This window comes from Seriola aureovittata, chromosome 22 (assembly GCF_021018895.1).
Source record: "Seriola aureovittata isolate HTS-2021-v1 ecotype China chromosome 22, ASM2101889v1, whole genome shotgun sequence".
Lineage (NCBI taxonomy): Eukaryota > Metazoa > Chordata > Actinopteri > Carangiformes > Carangidae > Seriola > Seriola aureovittata.
Window position 1 is genome coordinate 4,069,261 of NC_079385.1, and position 23,040 is coordinate 4,092,300.

General features: G+C 44.8%; 1 protein-coding gene across 11 annotated transcripts in view; it reads left to right on the forward strand.

Annotated features, from left to right (window-relative positions):
* Nucleotides 1-23,040, forward strand: part of nav3 (neuron navigator 3) — a 448,944-nt gene that overhangs the window by 272,865 nt on the left and 153,039 nt on the right. The gene's annotated exons all lie outside the window — the stretch shown is intronic.

Sequence of the window (23,040 nt, forward strand, 5' to 3'; positions counted from 1 at the left end):
CTGCAGATCACGACCAGTTCCCAAGAGGATAAGATAATACAATAATCATAAGCCCTCCCTCCACCCCCCACCCCCCCCCCCCACCCCCCACACACACACACACACACACACCGTGTGCCTTGCCTACAGCCTCCTGTAGGGATGGCGGTGAAGCAGCACCTGTTTGGAAGCGCTCCAGCTCCGCCCGGCTCGTTTCAAATCACCTCCCCTCTCCAGCCTTTTCATGTATTTTACAGGCTTGTATCCAGTTCAGTGCTGAGCAAACCAGGCTTGTTGTTGTGTATTTATCACACTGAGGACAGGTTTTGCACCTGGTGGTTGAACACAGCAGCTGAGGGTAGATAGTATTTAACGATGAATCACTGAAAGCACTTGCTGCACATTGGTTTGGCTGAATATGCAATAAAATGGTTAATTTAAAAAAACAAAAACAATCCAGCTCCCTTTAGCATGTTTGAAAAAAAAGAAAATAACACTTATTGAGAATCTATCTAACACACTTTCAAGGTGTTGTAGGAAAACCTAAAGACTACTAATCAGCCTTTAAAGTATCCTCCTTATCTTGTACACCCCCCTCTGGGCCAGAATCGGCCATTAATCACATTCCCAAGATGCACTTACTACGCTGAACTCTCACCAGCACCAAGATGAAATCCAGGAGGGATCGCCTCGGCCAGCAGGAGTTCCTGTGTTGCAACTGTTCTCTAAACCCATTTCTCACAAGAGAAAGGAGGAGGCGGGAGAGAAAGGGAAGATGCTCCGGGGAGAAGCAGCAGCTGACGCTGTCGGAGTTCATGAGAAAGGAAACGCTGGGAATAGAGAGGACTGGCAAAGATCAGAGAGGTTAATGAGCTGCAGAGATCTTTTTCTACTGTTTCATGGCGTTGCCTGAACAACCAGAGCTCCAGAATTAAACCAGCCATGAAGAGCGAATTCCCCCAATCAGTCTGCGACAGTTATAAGTGTATCTACTTTGCTTTGTTATTCCTTTTTACTGCGACACAACAATGAGTCAGTATGTTCCTCGCCTGTGAAAGCCATTGAAATCCTCAGTGTGTGGTAGCCTTTCCCAAGAAGAGTTTTACAATATCTTCAATATCTGTCTAATATTCAAGGATAAGTGCAGAATGAATGAGGGCCACCAACAGAAACTCAAGAACCAAAAGACCGGGGGGGGAAAAGAGTCGACACACAAAGAGGAACAAGGATTACATGGATGCAATGATTTTTTTTTTTCCTTCAGTTTATGTTGACAATCTCTGTGACCATAGATTAGTGTTGTGGTCAGTCAAGGGCGACATCCTAGACAAAACCGCTGCCCCGCCTGGGGATCAGAAAGTTTCAGGAGCGGTCGTGTTGCGTCTCACCGCAACAGCCCGATTTTTCAAGGTCCTGATCTCGGCAGGCCGTATGACTTTGCGTCAGAGTATCTCTCCCCACATTTCAAGGTCTTTGGCAAACCGAGGCTGCCAGCAACTACTGCGGAGAGGCGGATGCTTTGCTTCCACATCATCCGATCCAGAGTGGAGGAGCAAATAAAAGGAAGGAAAACAAGAGTGTAAGACATACAAACAAAAAGGAGAGGGAGCTGAGATCAACATGGAGGAAGTAAAACAAAAGCAAAGGAGGATATGAAAGCTTCACAAAGAGACTGACAAACCCGACAGTTGACTTTTTTTTTCTAATTAAAAGTTTCTTGTTTTCATCCGATACACAAGCTGACAATGGCCTGGCAGCAAGGAGGTCTCAAGTCAGTGAACTGTCATGTTTTACATCTGGGCTCATTTCCTGCCTGATGCAGATTGAGAGAGATGAGGGATCGTTGTGCGAAGTCGCTCGCCGCAGGAAGGAAGCGTTATCAGGGCGGATATTGAGCGAGGATGCTTCGCAGAGTCATTTGGAATCAACAAACCCCAGGAAGCAACTTCAGCCCTCCTCCTCCTCCTGGGTTACCGTGGTGACAGGCCCTACAACTCCACTGACACACTTACTAGATCGCTATCTAGCTCTGGATTTAATTAGCTGGGGCTGGTTAGGAAGAGATAAACTGCCTTTATTAGGACTTTGATATCCTAATGAGAGGAGATCGGAGGCGTATGTTTGATGCTGTTTAGGAGTCATGATAAGAGATAAGAGATAGAAGGAGCTTATCAGTGACACTGGAGGAAAGGAGATTAGTCTCAGAGCATTAGTGGCAATGTAACATAATACAGCGGTTAATGATGTGTAACAAACATGCTTACCCTTGCCTCCTCTTTGTTCAGTATGCAAGAAAGTGGAAAAAGAAACCACAGGATGAATATTGTTAAATCATCATTTGTTCGACAGCGTCGCCTCTGCAAAAGATTTCTCCAGTTTGTTCTCGGCACATAATTCCATTTGACAATTACACAGACACGCCATTCGTCTTTCATGTCATGCTAATTGTGTTTACCGGTGGTCACGGAGACTTGTTTGCTGCTGGCTCCCCGTCAGTCACAGGCAGACACGTGCTCAGCTTTCTCTGAGGAGGCTCTGTCCTCCCGTCGCTGCACAACCAGGCCAGCTGCTGGATCCAGTCTCATGGCAAAGCCCTGAAGGAGGAGCTACCCGCGGCGAGGAGTGCTTTTCATCAAACTACATCGTCAAATAGGATAGAAGAGACCCAAAGATTTGAGGGTGCAGCTCAGAACAAGACCACTGCAGCAAACAGTCAACAGGTGCCGTTGGGGGATGGGTAGTACACAGATCAGAGGCTTCTCAGGTGGCAGCAGTTAAAAGATTGTACTTTTAAGTCACTCTAATTTCCAGCATTTTCTGCCACATCCACACTTGCGCATTTTCAATTTAAAATATTTACATCATCATTTCCAGATTCAGATTACAATGCAACCCCAAAGTTTTCAAACTAAAAAAGGGCCGGCAGCGTTTTCCAAAAGTCTCCCCGGAGCAGTGTGGAGGCCACGTAAAGGTAGCAACGGAGATGCGTTTTAAAACTAAGATGTAGTGGTGTGGACGTAACCTTAGAGAGCAAAGTCTGATTGAGACCAAACCTTTTAAATCACTCTTGTAGAATATACAATACTCTGTACAGAGCCAACCGGACCCTGCTGTGTATCTGCATAAGGAATAACAAATCAAATCCTCATTTGTATTTCCTTTAGAAATGCCCTTTCCTGTCTTCCTCCAGGACCTCCCTCTCTCTGCATCTCTGCTACCTTAAATGCCTCAGTAGCTACCTAATAGGGGTCGAGTGAGGAGGGGTACAAACCCCCTGTGAATGGCAGTAGTTTTGTATTGGACACTGACATCTGCAGCAGCAGTATGGATTTTAAAAGGATGTACTAATGCGCAGAGACACAACAGTCTCTTCCTGCTTCCTCTTTGCTGCTAAATCATCGAGTCGTTGGGATCGATCAGCACTTCCTTTGGCTCCCTGCAGATATATCGTGGTAATTTTGTGCCCTTCAAACGTGGGTGAAACACAGCGGGAGAGGAGAATAATGCAAGCAATAGACTTAAAACAATCAAAGAATTTATAGAGAAATCACCTTCTATTTCCCCTCTGTGTCTCTCTCTCTCTCTCTCACTCTCCTGCTCCATTGGGTTCTGTTGCACAATTCTGTTCCAGTGAATAATACTAGCGCTGGGATATTAGTTGTCTGTAACTCATTTCTCACAGCAATATCTAAAACCCAGCCAACGCCCCCCCCCCTCCAGTCTTTAGGGCTTTCCAGAAGTAATTGACCCTATCAGCGTTTGATGTTGCACAACCTTCCAACATGCTGGCTGCCACATTCCTCTGGGGCGTGGGGTAAGGTGAGGAACCTCTCCAATCCCACAAATGCATTACTCCTAGTTTGTTTGACAAATGGTCGGGGTCAAAGGTCAGCACCCTGAGGACTGCATGCTGACAGGGTCTCAAGGAAGTTTTCAGACAAACCACTGAGTTGACAGCTCGACTGCGTCAGAGGCATGGACGGTGAGCTTGATCCTTACAGACCTGACAGCTGATTTCTGTGTAGAGGTGTCAGGGATTGTGTTTCACTAACAGTTCATTTCATCTCTGACAGTGTGGAGGTCCCTCTAATGTAAAAGCTAATGTATATGGTTTTATCTTCCTTCAAGATGGCTTCATAGATACATTATTCCAGTTCAGTATTTATATCAAAAGGCAAATTAAAGTTTAAGGGCTACATCAGTTGTACCAGCTTTCCTGAAACCCTTAAACCCTCCTGCTAAAGGTGCAACATGAGGAGTGTGTTCATGCCTGAGTACTTCTGTGTGCATAAAGAGTGTTTTCGAAAGGACGGGGTCTTGAGATAAGGGTGGTACTGACGAGCCTTGCGTTCACCAAATATCTGCTTTTGTTTACCGAAGGTCACTCTGTGTTTGCCTGACCAGTCTGAGGTCACTCCGGCTGTGGGAACTAAAGTCAGGTATTGTAGGAACTGGAGGTGACACGCATTCCTGGCAGCGGCAGCGTCTGGAGGCATGCTGGGATATGTGGCACAATGTGAGAGGACGTCTTTACCAGCTCCTCTGAATTAACATTGTAGGATGAGATGCGCAGAGTGTTTCCTCGTGTGGGTGCAATGTACCTGATGCACCGCAGGCTGGTGCGCACTGATGCTGTGAAGCATAGGTGAGGAATCGCAGTGTAAATATGATGCATGAACAGGTTTTTAGTCACATTATCATTAGACTTTTTCATCCACTTCACACTGAAGGATTTTGTAGATGCAAGATGCTAAATATAAATAAATATAGACATACTCAGCAACCGAGCTATTTCAAAACAACTGTGCTCCTTGACGGCCAAGGAGTTCCACTAAAAGTTTCCACACTGTTTCAAATTCTCCTGCTCTTCCCCTTGTTATGTAAGTCTTTTGCTACTTTCATAAAAGAGGTCAAAGGTCAATTTAGCTGCAAAACCTGGTGGAAAGAGTATCACTCTCTTTGGAAATGAAGTCCGTGCTCTGCACAAGTGAGTTTAGTTAGAAACCAGGGTGAACACATGCTGTTTCATATGCGGTGTGTGTCCTGAATGTGTAGTGTTAGTAGTAATCTTTGCAGTGGTCGCAGTAATCATAGTCACCAGTAGCAGTTACAATAATAACTGCAGTAGTAGAAGCATGGTAGGAGTGGAGGGCAGCAGTACACATGGTGGCAATAATGGCGGTGTTAACAGTAATCGCTGTAGTAGCAGTGATTGCAGAAGTATTGTTTCTCACTGTAGCAAGACAGCGAGGCAGAGGGCATTCAAGGTTAAAACCAGTGGTGCCAGATGTTGCTTCCGGCGGGGGGACTGGTCACCAGATAGAGCAGCGTGGATCCAGCTCCACTTCAGTCAGAGCCACTGACCCTGCTGGAAAACAACAACGGGGGAGAGAGACATTTCGAAATTAGAGCTCAACATTCTGGAGAGTGTGCGTGAGTGAGTGAGTGAGAGTGTGTGTGTGTGTGTGTGTGTGTGTGTGTGTGTGTGTGTGTGTGTGTGTGTGTGTGTGTGTGTGTGTGTATCAGCTGGCTGTGTTCCCTCTCTGTCCTGCTTTTAAAGAACAATTGATATAACTCACTTCATGTCTCTTTTTCTGCCCCCCACCCCACCCCTTGGAAAATCCTCAGTATATTGGGGTAGTAAGATGAGGTTTGTGGTGACGAGGGCAATTCCCCCGCGGCTGCAAAATATCACTTTCTCCCTGTTGGGGGGAGGGAATTACTGACACGCACCACAAAAACCAAGTGGCCCCGGGGTCTAAGGTTTCAGGGGCCCTCACATCGAAAACCCTTCATCTGAGAGGAGCGTATCGTTTACAAAGTCTTCTCTGGGACAGCAGTTTTTATTGGCGAAAATGACTCACTGTTTTTTTGATGATTTAGTCTCATTTGAAGAGAGAGACGTCTCGATGTCACGTGGCCTCAGAGCCTTGTGGAACAGTCTGGGTTTCAGCGATAATTAGGGGGTTGCCCACGTTCTTACAAAAAAAAAAAGATCTTCACAATTTTGCACAAGCAGATTTTTCCCTCTTTCGTATCCCCATCAAAGCCAGTTCAATTTTTGCCCAGATGAATGATTTTTTTTAGTTTTTTTTTTTTTTTTTTTTTGAAAAAGCCAAGAATACTTCAGTTGAAAGGTTGCGGTGACCTCAGTGGATGATGGATGGCGTGGAAACGGCACCGAGAGGAACAGAAGAAGGACAAGGACGAAAAAGTACCTTTAAAAACACAGCTAGTCATTTAGCTTGGAGAGGGCTCTGGAGGGAGATGGAAAAATTAATAAAAATATCTTTTCTTAAACATACGCCTTCCGTCTAAAGACGAAAAATAAATAAAGAAATGCTCTCATGATCTTAATTTGGTCATTTTAAATCAATTTCTCTACTAATTTAATAGAGAAAAAATAATTTTACTCTGCTACTATGTTATTGTAGTAAAGGTTTTGTATTGTAACTCTGCTACTGTACTGCATGAAGCCACTCTCTTTAAATTGCAAGTGATCGGCACACACACCCCATGGCTGCTGGGAATAACTGCTGCGGAGCCAGAAGCTGCGGGAACTCGGTCTCAAACACGCGCTCACACACCAAGTTCACATTTCCACTCACATCTGCAAAAGCCAGACACACATCGTGCAGTGAGTGAAGGCAGCGAGAGGACGATCCTGTGACCTGCGATCTGATCAGCTGATCAGTAAAAGCACTGGGTGTCCAGTGCAGAAGAGTGTCTGGAGCGTGACGCAGCTGGAAAACAGGCTATTAGTTGTTATTTCTTCCACACAAAAAAAAAAAAACTAACTGACAACAAAGTTTCTATCAAGAGACAGAGGCTCCATTTTAATGATCCAAAGCGCGTGGCGCAAGCACATTTAGGGCATGTCCATGTTGCTTTGGCTATTTCAACAGCAGAAAAAAACAGTCCCTGCTCCAGGCACACGGTACTTAGTCTCTTGACTAATCATGGCCGTGTTTTGGGCGTAACATCCAATAAACCAATCACAGCGCATCACCCGTTCCCTTTAAAAGCCAGGTGCACTTGCACAGAGCCCAGTCCTAACCAGAGAGCCCAGTCCTGACCAGTGAGCTCAGTCCTGACCAGTGAGCCCAGTCCTGACCAGTGAGCTCAGTCCTGACCAGAGAGCTCAGTCCTGACCAGTGAGCCCAGTCCTGACCAGTGAGCCCAGTCCTGACCAGTGAGCCCAGTCCTAACCAGTGAGCCCAGTCCTGACCAGTGAGCCCAGTCCCGACCAGTGAGCCCAGTCCCGACCAGTGAGCCCATTCCCGACCAGTGAGTCCAGTCCTGACCAGTGAGCCCAGTCCTGACCAGTGAGCCCAGTCCTGACCAGTGAGTCCAGTCCTGACCAGTGAGCCCAGTCCTGACCAGTGAGCCCAGTCCCAACCAGTGAGCCCAGTCCCGACCAGTGAGCCCAGTCCCGACCAGTGAGCCCATTCCCGACCAGTGAGCCCAGTCCTGACCAGTGAGCCCAGTCCTGACCAGTGAGCCCAGTCCTGACCAGTGAGTCCAGTCCTGACCAGTTAGTCCAGTCCTAACCAGTGAGCCCAGTCCTGACCAGTGAGCCCAGTCCTAACCAGTGAGCCCAGTCCTAACCAGTGAGTCCAGTCCTGACCAGAGAGCCCAGTCCTGACCAGTTAGTCCAGTCCTGACCACAGAGCCCAGTCCTGACCAGTTAGTCCAGTCCTAACCAGAGAGCCCAGTCCTGACCAGTGAGTCCAGTCCTGACCACAGAGCCCAGTCCTGACCAGTTACTCCAGTCCTGACCACAGAGCCCAGTCCTGACCAGTGAGTCCAGTCCTGACCACAGAGCCCAGTCCTGACCAGTGAGTCCAGTCCTGACCACAGAGCCCAGTCCTGACCACAGAGCCCAGTCCCGACACGGGCAGCTCTGTGCACTCTGAGGGGTAAAGAAGGTCTGAGTGAATCAACGTGCTGCTCACAGCTCTACAGTGAAGTAACGGTACAAATCACAGCGTTAGACATCTTTTATGTTATTATGAGAAGTGCAAATAGATTTTCAGTTCATTATGAAACTGGTGGGAAAAATTTAGTCGAGGTGATGATCAGAAACTCTCTGGCTCACACTGCTTGTGTGTAACAGGCAGATACGCTCCCTATGTAGGCGCATGTTACTCTTTTGATAATGCTCCTTATAATAACAGTGAAATACTGCACCACCGACTTCAGACCAGATTTTTGTTGGTCAATTGCACAATTGTTTTCCGCTGCCTGAAGATAGCAATCCGCCTGACCACACCTCATTTTAACACCAAGACGCCCACGGGCGCATATGTATTTTCTATTTAAACAACATGGGTGCTGGACGGGACAATGACGACTGTGTCGGTCTGGAACTAGCAAAGACTCGTGTTACGCTTTGCGTCGGGCGTAGGATAGATTTCACTGAGTTGCTTTGAAAATGTAAGTTTAGAATTATTGCTTTGAGATGGCAAGAAAAGTATTGAAGAAAATATGATGCCAACATGACTTCTAACGAATTACCACCACGCTACTGTTACTTATGGTCAAAGCTTCAATTTTATCTGCAGCATATTTGAATGAAGTGTCAGTATTAGAAAAGTAAGGAGGCAGACAAAGTTTGTCAGCCTCTATCTGAGCGGTGTTTTCCTGCACGTCAGCTCTTATCAAAAGCTCCTATCAGTTCTTATATTTATTTTTCCTCTTAAAAACAAACTGAGCAAGGCGAGGGGTTTATGGGAGTGGTGGTTTTCTTTTTCTTTTTTCTTTTTTTTTTTTTGCGAAATCCAAACTGCCTGCTGATTTACAGGGTTTGGGGTTTGATTCCCACTGAAACCCCACCCTCCATACTGAAAAGCACTTTGGATCGCAGCCCCCAGGAAATGGCACGAGTTATATTGTATATTTATATGACAAATCTACAGCTGCAGCGGGGGGAGAGCTCAGGGTCTCGATCGAGAATCCATCCGTGAGTGAAATGAATTGTTATCTCTTCCCAGAAGCGGCGCTTGGCCGGCCTCTGGAGCAGCCACATTATACTGAGGAGGTAAATCAGAAACACACCCAGGGATCTCCCGCTTTGCCTCTCGTTGACTTCTTACTCGCTGAGCTGAAACCGAACCTCCCTTCCAGAGTTTGTTTTTTCATTCACAGTGAAAGCCAGAGCCACGATGGTAAAGATGGAGAGAAGGTGGAGAGAGGAAGAGGAGAGGGTGATTAATAAAGGACTAAAGGAGAATGATAAGAAGGAAAAGAGACAGTGACACACAAATGGGAGCAGAGAGAGGCAGAGAATTGTATATTGCAAGTTTTAAGGCCAGAACCCAGCTGTGAACTTTTGCTTATTCAGTCACATTATATCATGCAGACAAAGCACCTGATTCTCTCATCATCTCCCTCTGTCTCAGGCGAAACGAGACTTCTCTCCCTCCCTTCCTCCTTCCCTCTATATCCCACCAGGGTACACGCATGGCTTTGTGATCACTTGTCTAGCGAAAGATGAGGAGGAGGAGGAAAAGGAGAGGATGCAGACAAGACAGAGGAAGATAGAACGGTGACGGGAGATGAATGGGCGAGAAAATATGAGGAGGAAGGTGAAAATGGGAGAGAAATGGGAGGCGGAAGAATGAGTAGGAGAAGGGTGAGATAAGGGGGGGAGAGAGGGGGAGAATATTAACATCCAGCAGTGGAGGAAGGGAGATGGAGTAGTTCTTGTAATGGTACAAGATCAAAGAGTTTTTTTTTTTGCATCAGCGTGGACATAAAGCCGCAGTGTATTTCAGGATCATTTTGTACAAGCTCCTGCTCAGAGAACAGCCAGTCTTACTGTGGCCAACGTTTGTAGGTTTTATTTAATGGTGGGGTTTTTTTTTTTTATTTTTTTTTTAAGGTGGTTATCCTCAAAACTTTCTTTTTCCATCTTCAGTGCTGTTTGTTGTAGTTGTCTAGACTGCGTATTCCAGTCAGACAGTGTGATCGATTAACACGATATGTGACTTTTTCTGCCTGGTGGCTTTACCGCTGATCCATAACCTGAGGTGCACAGGCGGACCGAGCCCAACTAAGGCCCTGATTAACACCCTGATGGCCCCCGGGGGCAAACGTACCCCCCCCACGTGTTCTCCGTGCATTGTGTTTGCACCATGTTGGCCTCGAGTGCTCATTTAGTTCTGTGCAGACATCAGATTCCAACCAGTGTTACTGATTTATGATAATTTGATTAAAAACAACCTTTTAAACTGTTCTTTCTTAAGCACAATATCATAAGAGATTTAAAAAAGAATATATATATTGATTTATTGTCCTTCCACAAGATGGCCTCAAGAAAAGATAATTAACACCACCTTAGGGCGTCGGCATGCTTCAAATTAAGCACTTGTTGAACAGCATCTGAAACCCTCTCCGCCCACGACTCTCCCACATCAGAGCTGCCAGTTTTTCTAATTTTCCAGAAAAAGATAATCTCTCCACGTCATGCAGTGATTGGCTAGAGAGTGTGCAAGATTTTAACTTCCCTCTCATTTCTTGGAACAGATACAAACACTTTTGCCTTCAGGCGTGGTCGGACTTAACTTTGTATGAACTAGGTCATTCAGACACATGCAGGCCCGTATCATTCCTGTGGATGCTGTGATGTAGTTGTGCTAATTACAAAACAATTACTACAAACCAAGTGAACCTTGCCCCCCCTTGAGGTCTCAAGCCTGAACCCTGACAGCTGGGAGTTGGAGCAGTCACTGACAAACAGGAAGTGGTATGGATAATGATGTGATTGCAACACAACAAACCAATTGCGCATTCCACTTGAAAATACGACTATGAGAAGTGTGAAGGGCTAATTCAGCCCCCCCCCCCAGTAAGAACATAGCCTCAGATCTGAGGTATTTCCTCTTGAGTTTTTTTAGCTGACGACAGAACGACGACGTCTGGCTCTGCTGCCGAGACTCGTTGAAAAGGTCAGTCCTCAAATCAAAGCAGCCGTGCAGGACATGCCATAATCAGAAAGAGATTATGCTGCAAGTCGGCAGGTTTGGCTCATACACTAATTTACTCCTGCCTTCGCAGTGCTGCATGTAACTGAAGCGTTACACAGGATTAAAACCACAGTGAGCAACTTTGCTTCAAAGTAGACAAAATCATATCACTTGCACCAGCTGGATATTTCCCACTTGACTGAATAATGAACTTGAGATAACGATTTTTTTTTTTTTTTTTCTCCCAAAGCACTTCTAAATAGCGTATTTTATCTGGCGAACTGCAGGCTACTGTAAGAGACCGGTTATTACTTCAGAATGGGCAGTGCTGCAGACGTGGCTCCATCACCTGCTTGTAATTCACTGCAGGTAGCAGCACTTGACTAGATACTTAACACTCTCTATCACCATCTCTCCTCTGCTCTGACCGGGAAGATCAGAGTGTTGATGAACTATTCATTGCTTCTTCCTCTTCTTCTTCCTTCTGTCTGTTCCTCTCTCATCCCTTCATCTTTTTCTACCGCATCCATATCCGCGTGTTACTCGTTGAACCTCTTTTGGTTGTCACCGATTTTGATTGTTGGGTTATTCATCTCTGATCCTGCCGGTGAATGTGAGTATGTGAAAGTGTGTGAGCAGTGCAGAAGGTGTTCTCAGACATTTGCACCCCACTGTATCGTGCATGTACTAATAGCAGTGTTGTGTTTACTGTAGAGAGACGAGTCACAGTTAGGTCTCAGATAAGGAAAGACAAGTGAAAGTCAAGTCTCAAATCTATTTGAGCACGTAGCAAGTCTGCAGCAAGTCTGTCGGGTCTCTAAATCACAGGGTCCGAACGTTTGGCTTTCAAAAGTGTGTGTTACCTGCAGAGACCATAGTGAGTGCATAGTCCTAATGATGACTTATTCCAGCTATGTTGCTACCTGTCCCAGTTCCCAGGGAGTCGAGTGCAGCAGAACAAGTCAGGTCTCAGCCGTGTTACACAATGACAGTGTAATAGCAGCAGAAGAAGAAGAATCATAATATCAGCCATGTCCATCTGAAATTCGCTAACATTAGCCGCCATAAGCTTACCGGTCATATGAGACAGAAGCTGGGCTGTAACAGCACAGCCCCTGAGTGTATGAAGCTGATTGAGAGTGTGTTATATTGCTTATGAAATAAACTTTTTTACCTGTGAGAGGTAAAACGTTCATCGTTCAAAAGTTACAAGTCTTTATTCTAAAGCTTTGCCGGATCTGAAGGTTCTTTTCTTGTTGATCTGTTTTCTTTTGTGACAGTTCAAAGTAAAACAAGGGGAGATTTTAAAGATGCCAGTATGATTTTTGCCCCCAGCACACACACACACACAAACACACACACACACACACACACACACACACACAACTAAGAGCTCTGCCTCTTCATCTCTCCTCTCCATCTGTCACCCACATTTGACAATTGAACTGTTTCATGGCTTTTCTTTATGTCTGCTAAACAAGAGAAGGCTGTTATTGAGTGGGAATGTGTTGGACACAATGCACTAATAGTGGCTCCGCTAACAGCACAAAGACGCACTCTGCTGGAAACGTCGACTTTATCCACACACTTTTCAAGGTCTTGTGTTTTTCTATGATGGATTCTGTTTCTCCGCCATGGTTCTTATGTTTGTTAAGACTTTACGCTGCGTATTGATGTTGAAAAGCCTCTCTACAGTGGCTTTGGCTGAAGTCCTGGGTTTCAGTGCCTTTAAGCTGCTGCACATTGTGTTTTCAAATATAAGAAAGGTCCGTAGTCAGGGACGAAAGATGCTTTTTTTAAAAGCAGTGAAAATGCAGTACACACGCTCTTACATTCACACATACACACACACACACACACACACACAGTCATTTTTTATCATTTGCTCTCTCTGCAAGGCAAACAATCGATCTACAACAACGCCAAACCCCTGGGCTCTGCAGATGCTGTGTGCTGGCGTGCACTGCACTGCACTCTGGGAGCGTGAAGCGAGATTGCTTAGTCTGTGTCTGGTCGGAGCTCTGCACCTTTCAGGTGTTTTTTTTTTTGTTTTTTTTCCCCAGCTTAAAAAAAAAAAAAAGGGAAAACAAATCAATCAGTGTTTAGTGCAGGGAGCGTGTCCAACTGTGCTGACTCTGAGTCAGAGGAACGGTGACCAGGCAGGTGTGTGCTTGTAGTTTCCCTCTTCATTGCACTGTTCACCTTTCAACATCTTGACAACAATGCTTTTTTGAGTTTAACCATTGGAAATCCGTTTCGAGGGTGGAGTCATTTTCTCAACCCAGAAGGGAGCGTTTAATCCCGCTTCTGACGAGACGTGACGGTCGGGTTTTTGCGAGCTCATTTTCTGAGATTACTCAGAGTGTAATGAATGCATACATTTGTTGGGAATTGAACCCCTAACCCCTGGCAGTTTTAGTGCCTTGCTCGCCTTCCTGATCTCCGTGTGGTCACGCTCTTTGACGGTGCAGAAAAGCTGCCATCTCGTCAGCCCTTTGATCACTGATTTTCAATGCCGGGCCAAAACTTGATGTAACGTTAATCAGCATCAAATACATAGACTGTATTTCCTTTTAAGTATGCACATTTAAATCTGTGCCGACATCAAACACCCTTGTACTGTACTTTGATCCTCAGTAGCCAAATTTTATGTTTAATTTATGTATTTATCCCTCGGAAAGGATTCAGGAAAGTGCATAATGTCTTCTCTGTGCTGCTTAAGACTTCTAATTGCCCTATTTATTGGAAGCTAATGGAGGAGAAGGTGATTGTTTGCTGGACTGTAGCTAGCATTAGCTCTCAGCGCTCAGGTCGGCCTTCAAAGCAAGGAAAGGTGCATGTTTCATATTTTCGCTGCAGAAATTTCAGATTCCTGTTGTATTTACAGCTGTCATAAAGTACTCTGGCACAGAGTTTCCTGTGTTACAATAAAGCCATTCAGCTTTATCTGGAGCTTTAGTGAAAAAAAAAAAAAAAAATCACATGCATTGCTAGTGGAGAGTCTTTGGAAGATAGATTGAGGACGGGGGAGTTTTTCTTGATGGCTATCACTGGAGTTCAGTGTCCTCAGCTCTTCCACAGTGCAGCCTTTCATCAGTATTTTTGGACTCTGTCTAACTCAGTCTCTGCTCTGCAATATCCAACCTTTTTATTGGGCCTGTCCCGTTGACTCTGGGTCTAGACGCAGGGCAAATAGACTGGAAAAACGCTCGCTGTCTCATCCCAGACACATCTCTCTCCATCACTCTCGCTCCTCAGAGAGAAGAAAAGTTTTCCTCGCGCCGCTTCCCCTGACCCCTTCTTCCTTCTTGTTCACTTCTCTTCCAATTTTCAGAGCACACCCCCCCACCACCAACCCACCCCCAACCCCAAGAGGACTCAGTTACAAAGCTGTCTGTCACCCTTGTGGACATTAGTCTTCTGTTGTCTCTGCCTTTGACCCTGTCAGTGGACTGAAACTGCTGTCACTCTGAATCCATTAGGGATGGGTCATAAATAATGTTGTCAGCTGCTGGCTTCTTGTAACCTGATCGCACCGTCTCTTACCCCTGGGTCCCATCTGCATGCCCCCTCCCCTCTTTCTCCCCTGGAAGATCTGTGGTAATTAGGGAAGCTAATAGGCACCCGGCTTAAACAGAGCAGCGGCAGGGGAGGGCTGCTGTTAACGCTCAGCTTTAAAAGAAGCTTTTAAAAAGTGCTGTGAAGAAGGCTCCCGAGATTTGGAGCCGCGATATGATCTTGAAAAAAAAAAAAAAAAAGTTCTCCCCGTCTTCGACACGCCGTCTCAAATTCTCCCAACCCAACAAGAAAAGGCCGAGGGGGAAAGAGGGGGGAAAAAAAAGGTTCGGTCCCTCCACTGATCTTGACAAGTCTCTCCTCTGACGGCGTTTTCTTCAAGGCTACAAAGCCGGGCCTCGCACATCAAGCTTCTTTGAACGCACTTGAACTTGCATGCGAGCAAATTGGCAGGGCTGGCCTCGGCCCTGCAGCGACTGGTAGGCACAAACGTCCTGAAGCAAAGGCTGTGTGGGTTTTTTTTTTTTTTTTTTTTTCAAACAATAGAAGTCAGAGCCGTAAAGAACAAAATCACGGGGAATTGGAAAGTCCGGGCCATTTATCAACTTGACTCGGGTCAAAAATAGCTGTTGGTGTTTTCTTTCTGCCCTGGCTGAAGTCCTGCAGGTTCACTCATGAAAAAAACATGCGTCCCTCTGTTTCCTTTTGTTTTCTCCACAGTCTGTCTGACGGCAGGTGTTTGTCCTGCTTCTGCAGATGATTTTAAAATATCTGCTTTAACTTTTGCTTTCTCCCCAAATTCTGCTGCACAGTTTGGACACTTGCACGCGCATGGTTACCTCTTGCCTCATTTTCTTCTCCTGAACACACACACTTGCACACAAACCCCTGCGCATTCTGTTTCCTTTGTCTGGACTTTGTTTTTGTAGCTGTGCTAGATGACAGAAAGAGAGGAAGGTCTAAAGCTATACGTGTATATATGTGTGTGTGTGTGTGTGTGTGTGTGTGTGAGGCACATGCAGAAGGAGACCCCCTCTTGTTGCTTCATGTCAACAAACATCAATGGGGGAAAAAAAAAGAAAAACGGACAGGGAAACCAGTGAGGAAATCCTAAACACAGCGCTGGTGGAAGTTTGCGCTTGTTTCTGGCCGTGTCCAGTCTCTGCGTGTCAGTCAAGACTTGGCCGAGGCGACCCGTTTCTTTTAGAAAAGCAAAAGAAGGAAATCCTGACAGAGCACAGTCCGAGTGACCTCTGACCTCTGTTGTAACAGCTGCATATCGCAGCCTGGAAAAAAAAAAGGGAAAACGAATGAAAACAAATGAGAAATCCGATGTTATATAATGAAGGTATGATCCAGCATTTTCACTACTTTGACAGTTTAGATTCATCGCTAATAGAAATCGTCATAAGTTGCAGCCTCATTAAGTAACAGTAGCAGTAGGTGTCTCGACGCTCAACGCATATGAAGGCAAATGGCAACAGTGACGCACCAGGCAAGCATGAGCGACTCACAGTCAGTCAAGGAGACGGCATGTCCAGCAGGACTGAATGAAACCACCGCGCTCTGGACTCTGTGACTCAGCAGCAGTCACCTGTGATTCAGGCCGAGTCACAGCCCCCCCCCCACTCCAGGCCCAGATGTTTAGCACATCCACACTACATTTACAGTAAATGTCAGAGCTGATGGGTACAAGCAGCCAAGCTAAACCACACCATTATTTCACCCATGTTTTTTTTTTTTTTTTTTTTTTTTTATGTTGTGTCGGTCTCGCTGTTTGATGGCTGCGGGTTGCATAAGCTGCACTGTTACTGGAACTCCCTGTCTGGTGGAGAGGTTGAGTCTACGGGTGAATGGTTGGTCTTTATGTTCTGGGATGGTTTTCTCTTTTGTCAGGTGATGATGAGTCACAGTAAAAGAGTGTGATCACATTTTCTGTTGCATGGTCAATGACAGGTTGTCCATTTAGAAAAGTTGTTTCTTTACAATGCTGCTTTTCCTCTATATAAATAACAATGTGTGTGTGTGTGTGTGTGTGTGTGTGTGTGTGTGTGCATGTGACATCACAAGCCTGCAGTCAGCTGCTGCTGTGCATGATGACAGCAGATCTATGAATGATTCAGCTGGTGTTTGCCTGAGCTGGTGGCTCCACAGCAAAAACACCGTGGGGGATTAGTGGGACTATCACCGGAATGAGACAATTAATGGTGAAGACCAGTTTCTCTGGTCTGCAGGTCCCTCTACTGGTGCCAGCACAGAACTAGCACCTCGGCACTGACTGTTAAATGTGATGCTCTAACAGCTGTGTGTGAGATAGTTTTTTTTTTTTTTTTTAATGGGTCTGTGACGATTTAAATTGTGTAAATGCGTTTTGTGTGGAAGTCTGGCAACATGTCCATCTACTTGGCAACCCATGCATCAGTTTTGTTTCTGTTTCTTATGCCAGATACTCACTAGTGTGTCATCATGTTTGAATCTTTTCTTTTAAGCCATTAGAAGCCAAAGCTAAATGAAAGACTAATGTGAAATACGAACAGAAACCTATGTGTGTCTGAGGATATGACTCAGCTCTGTGCACACACTGACTTTAAAGGAAGAGGTGCAGTGAAGTGAAGTCAGTCTCCCTTTTTAACAGTGTTGACAGCACCATTAGACCAGCGGGGTTCATTCAGTCCCTGACCCACGAGGGTCAAGACCCCAATCTCCACCCTGATTCTTTCATACTCAGCGGCGCAGACACCTCTGGTTGCCTCCGGTGGGTTCACCTATGTGCTGGCGCGCTAACGAAGTAATGGCTGTCGCTGAGTGCGAGGAGGGCGCGCAGGTCGCGGCGGTGTACCGAGTGCCGGCGGTCTCTGATGAGTCTCTCACACGGGGAGGTGAAGAGCGGGCTGTGATGAGCCAGACCTCGCTTCTATGAGGCCATGAGTTAAATTAATTGTATGGTCACTCGTTTTGGGGAGAATCATTAATTTACCTCATTCTGTGGAGGAGAGCATGTGGAAGAAATAAAATCGTTAAAAAATAATGATATTTCGAAAAATAATTTAGTGTGTTTGAGGCTTTCTTGTGTTGATTTCAGGCCTTAAATGTACCAGGTGTGGTCATAAATGCGCAATGACTGTGAGCTTGAGTTGATTAAGGGAAGTTTTATTTTTATTTTTTCAAAATAATGGTTATTAAAAATTGCCTTATGAGTTTTTAATGCAATTTAATACAATTTATTTTCCCTGCATTACCAAAATCATTAAGTACGCATAACAATTGTTGCTTGAAATGAATGCCACATGTGACGCTGCAGGAAAGGAAACACGTCTAACCTCTTTCTGCCCTATGCTGTCATCCATTCACATGACTGTTGAAATTCATAAAGTAGGCAAATGATGTGAGAAAAAAAAAAAGGTCCTATATTTGACACTTTTCCTGTGTTTTTGAAGTGATCCATAAAAAGATGTATTTGTGGTTTTAAGAACCAAAAACCATCTCAATGTAGTTTTACATCTCTCTCAGGGGGGGCTTGGGGCATGGCTGAGGGCTTTGTTGTGACATCACAAAGTTACAGAAGTCCTGACAGCTGGTTTTAAGGCTCAGTTTCTGAATACAGGCTGTGTGCATTTCTCTGTGGACTGAGGCTTTGATACTTTCACTGTATTAATATAGAACCTAGACCTGATCTATAATCAAACAACACATGGACACCTACCTTTATTCAATATGGGACCTTTGAGTTGAACTCAACTCCACTGAGTTAGTATAGCAATTCCTTAAAGTTAAATGACCAAAATTACTGCAGCAGAGTCTAAGATGTCCTGACTTTATTCCCCATGGATCAAGCTTCAAAACTGCTGAATCCTGCATTTCCCATCAAGCAACTCAATATCATCTAGATGTTAGACCCGCGGTGAATGCTAAACGCCCACATTTTTCGGGTTTTTTTTCTATACCACAGCTGACATTTAACTTTTCAAAGGCTGAGCAGTACTTCAAGTTATGGGTAAAATTAAAGGAGTTACCTTTTTAATTTTTAAGTTTTTAGTTTCATTTTTAAGTTTCTATACTAATTCTGTTTTGCTATAGAACTATTTGCACCCACTGATAGAGGATAGATTGATTCAGTGATGAGTTAAAGACATAAATAAACAGATCATTATAAGTTATGAATATGTAAATAATCTATATAACCTAATCTATCTCAACTTGTATCCTGCTTGCTATGGTGTTTTCATAAAAGTGAGTTTTAAAGTCCTTTTAAAGGAATTTGATGCATTCTGACTGTCAGGATTTACTAATATGGTCCTTAAAGGTCTGAACAAGGGGGATCTGGTTTCTAGGTTATGGCTGCAGAGAACACAGGGAAATATGGCTCATTACAAACCAAGGAGCCAAAGCCACTCTGCATTTGAAGTGGTCGGCCGTTCTGGCTTTCACTCTCAAACAGCGATTCACAGATGATCCTTGAATGACTCATTAAGTTCATTCGTGTCGACCCCCGACTGCTTCTCGACAGCCAGCAGCTCCACAAAAGGCAAATTCAGTCGACTGTGGTGCTGGATGACGAGGTGGAGGGTTGGTGGGGTGGAGCCCTCTGCTGGCGGCAGTGTGGAAGACACAATATTCAGATTTGAAGCACAAGTGGAGGAGCTGAATGCAGTCTGTGTCACCGTCTTTCACCTCTCACCTTCAAACCGACTTCTGCATGTTTGATCATTTTGAACTCTGTCTAATCAAAATAACATGGCACTTCACTTCACCATTATGTTTTTGGTTACCCTTTTAACCTGTGGCAAATATGCAGTTATTTACATTTCATAGTTTAGCTTATTCTAGCTTTGTCTAAAGCTTAAGTCAACAGATAAAACTAAACTCGGTCTACTTTGTTGTTTCAAAGATAAGAACCAGTGAGAGAAACTGTGAGTGGCTTACTGATGTGTGGAGCTGAAGAGACTTGGGGCATTTGAGGTCAGCTTGACATTTTGATTAATTACTATTGATATGTACCACAGATTGTAACATTGTACTTGCTGAAATCAGTATTTTCTGAAAAATTTGGAAGAAAAAACAAAGGTGAAATGTACATTTTTGAACCCAAACTTTCCATTCAGAGCGTCTCCTTTAACCTGCTGCACTCACCTGAGCCGTGGGTAGTTTTCCTGATCACTCAGGGATTATGACTGACATCTGAATTCAAGTAATTAGTTACAAGTAATAAACACCTCACCATGGTTACTATAATAACGGTCATGACTTTGTTAGGTTAAGGCACAATAAGGTAGAATAAGTAACTTCCTCAAGATTCATCAGGCGATCTTTGTTGTCCTGGTTACATTATAGATAATAATGATAACATGAGGTGCTGCTTTCACATGGGAATCGAACATCGCTCTCCTGTATCATATTTTGTCGTCCCATCCATCCATCACAACCTCCTCCTGACGTGGACTTTGTCTCTCTTTATACTACGTCACCGCACTTTTCCCTTTGCTCCTGTCATAATTACTACGACCACTAGATGTCACCTAGCAACAAAACGTAACTATGGGTCATAATAACCTGCTGCACAGACGACATACGGTCTAGTTTCTCACAGGACAGTGTCCTTTTCTCAATTATATCTGGTAGAAGTGGAAAAACCTGCACCGGCCTCTTGCAGGGAACTGGTGGAACAAGAAAAAAAGATGTTTAAAATGAAGAACAAAGGAGAAACAGAGTGATTGATTTCACTCTGTCTTTACAAAACAACTCCTATCCTCCCAGACACTCGAAACAAATGACGCTCTCTCCTATTCAAGCACCATCATGTATTATTATTGAAGCTAAAGACTGTGCTCATATTCTCAGAGTCATCAGTGCACAAAACAAATCAGCCCTTTAACAGTCTGACCGCTCCGCTAAGTGGCTGGGTGCAGCGTCGCTGTCCTGTCCTCGTCCTCCGAGGGGTTTGTTAATAAAAAAGCGGCCCGGGCTCCTGGCGGTCTGGCCAGCGCCCAATCAAAAACCCATTAATCCAGCAATCTCCATTAATTTGTTTCTCAACAAGCAGATGGCAGTCCCGATTGAAACCAAACAGACATGTGTTGTGTACTGCATATAAATACGCTTATAAATGGGCTTTGTACACAAACAACAAAGGCCAGACTCGTCCAAGGGGGGCTGATACCTGATCGAGATTTCAGCAGTTGGTGGGCTGTTGATAGCTTTGTGGGCTCAGAGCACCATGTTTACCATAAGCTTAAATCTGTAAATATGAGTGTTTGTCTACTAAAGTCCACAACCTTCTGACCCCCCATCTGCACAGGCCTGATAACAGCCCCCCTCTCTGTTCTTATTTCTGTTTTCCTTATCATTTGCATTTCATAAAAAAGCTGTTTAACTGCAAATAAACGTTCGGTGTGAGACACAGCTTACTCTGGCTAAAGCAACTGTTGCTGTGAGAGAAAGTGCTTCCAAATCGGGCTCAACTTGAGCTCTGTCGGTCCTGTCAACCAACCACAACAAGTCAAACTCAGCAGCTGACTCATCTTAATTTAATGAGCAGTAAACCAGCAGGATGCTGTGAGGAAGTGTGACTAATCGGAGCGGGCCATGGGTGAGTCACACCGACACAGATCATGTCCTCATGATTTGGGCTTTTTTTGCTGGAATCGGTGTGGAGAATGATTTGAACCCTTCTGGGCGAACGACTCGACAGGAGCGCGGCAGTCATCCTGAAAGGGATCCGTTTGTTTGCATCTGCAACCGTATATTTCTGGCAGAGCCTCTCACTGCAGCAGGGGTAGCTAATGACACAGTAGCCTGTTCGCCTTCCCTGATTTATTTGTGTGTTGTGGAGTAGGCGGAGCCTACAGAGATTCTGAAGGGATGATTACAGAGCCCTGCGGCGTCCCGGAATAGACGGGTGTCAGCCGGAAGCCCCGGGACGCTTGTTAAGGCCTCTATCCACTGCGGGAAAAGTTTGCCCGCTGTTCAACACAGGCCCTCAATTAGAGCTATCACCACTACAGTGAGGTGATGCGGCGTGTCTTCGCTGATCTGAGCCTGTGGAAGGGGCTCATCGTGTGAGCTATAGCAGCTAACCAGCTAATTAACACGAGGCTCTCCGCAGGCTCCTCCGAGAGACTGAATGTCACACAAATATCTGCTGGCTGTTAATAATAGCTGGACCCAGCCACATGCATTATCTCCGCTGGTCAGGGCCAACCTGGACTGGATATGATAAGTGCTTTTTAATTTTTTTGTTTTGTTTTGGTTGGGTTTTCAGATAGAGGTTTTTTGTAAAGCACAGAATGGAGGTGAGAGATGTGGAGGGAGCTCAAAATGTCTGTGAGGTTGTGTTTGGCTGCCAGTGTGTGTGTGTGTGTGTGTATATGTATGTGTGTGTGTGTGTGTGTGTGTGTGTGTGTGTGTGTGTGTGTGTGTGTGTGTCCTTTGCCAGCATGATGGTGGCAGTGTCTGGATCGCAGGCCACAGAGGCAGCGAGCCAGACGCTGCCTCACACGCTGTGGTTACCATGGGAAGGTGAGATACTGCTTGTGTCTGTGTGTGCAAAAGTGTCATAAACCTTGACGTGAGGACGCGTTGTATATATGTGTGTGTGTGTGTGTGTGTGAGACACAGAGAGAAAGAGACTATTTCAGCATCTGTTGCCATCTACATGCCTGTAATTTAAAGGCAGAGATGATGGCTTGAACACACCACTTTAGGTGGTTTAGTTTATTTATGGCCTTTTGAGTATTTTTATCTTAGTAATAAAAAATACTGTAGACGAGAGAACATTAAATAACAGTGATAAAATAAAATGATTTAAAAAAAACGTGCAGTATGTGGCTGAAGTTTATACATATCATAAAATATATATATAAAGTGCTTTTATTTAGAGAACACAGGAAGATTAGAACCATCACTGCGATGTGGACGACGCGTTGCCAAATTCCTTCATCCCTCCAAGATAAACATAAATGTGGAACTGTAAGTCATGCTTAACCCTGACCCTCACAATGTAAATATGACTTTATGATGAATATTTTACATTGTAATCAGGCTAACAAATGCACCACATGAGTAATCGTGAAGTCATCGATCATTTTAAGGCCTCTAGTGAAGCAGAATGGAGATAGAGATACAGAATGTAGGTACTGTACCTTTAAATCTTTAACATAACCCCTGGAGTTCATTGGACTTTCATGACAGATGGGATATGGTGGTGTAAAAGTATGAGAAGGTGGACTTTCTAACTCACTGAGGAATCTTTTCTTGTGGTTCTTTTTCTTGTTGTACATACACATGTTCTTACTGCTGTTGTTGATACTAGGATAGACTCTGGGCTTTTCCTGGCAGCGTTAATACAATACTTGTACTTGTATGTTTACAGGATGTATGTTGAATGAGTTACTGGTCATTGTAATAATTTCTAATGTCTGAAGTGGCCAGGACGTGATCTTTTCCTAACACTATAAAAAAGGTTCACATGTACGGTGGCCCTGAGAGCTCAACACACTGCAACACAAACAGATGCAGAAAATATCTTCATCAATTTGAACACACATGCTGCAAATAGTCACAAAATGACCACGTGCAAGTA